This window comes from Garra rufa, chromosome 8, assembly GCF_049309525.1.
Source record: "Garra rufa chromosome 8, GarRuf1.0, whole genome shotgun sequence".
Taxonomy (NCBI): domain Eukaryota; kingdom Metazoa; phylum Chordata; class Actinopteri; order Cypriniformes; family Cyprinidae; genus Garra; species Garra rufa.
Window position 1 is genome coordinate 22,124,850 of NC_133368.1, and position 201 is coordinate 22,125,050.

Genomic DNA, 201 nt, shown 5'->3' on the forward strand with positions numbered 1-201 from the left:
ATTAAAGATTTGTTCATTTATTTAGCAGGAAGCTTCTTCAGCAAACAAACAACCTAAAGATTCCAGCACTGATGATACACACCTTACGAATCAGTTTTTAAGCTTATGTTTTATATTCAGTTTTTCGCTGTCGTAACTGGTGTGTTAACTGATAACTGGTAACACACACACAACATTACATAGACTTCTATTGTGTTTTAA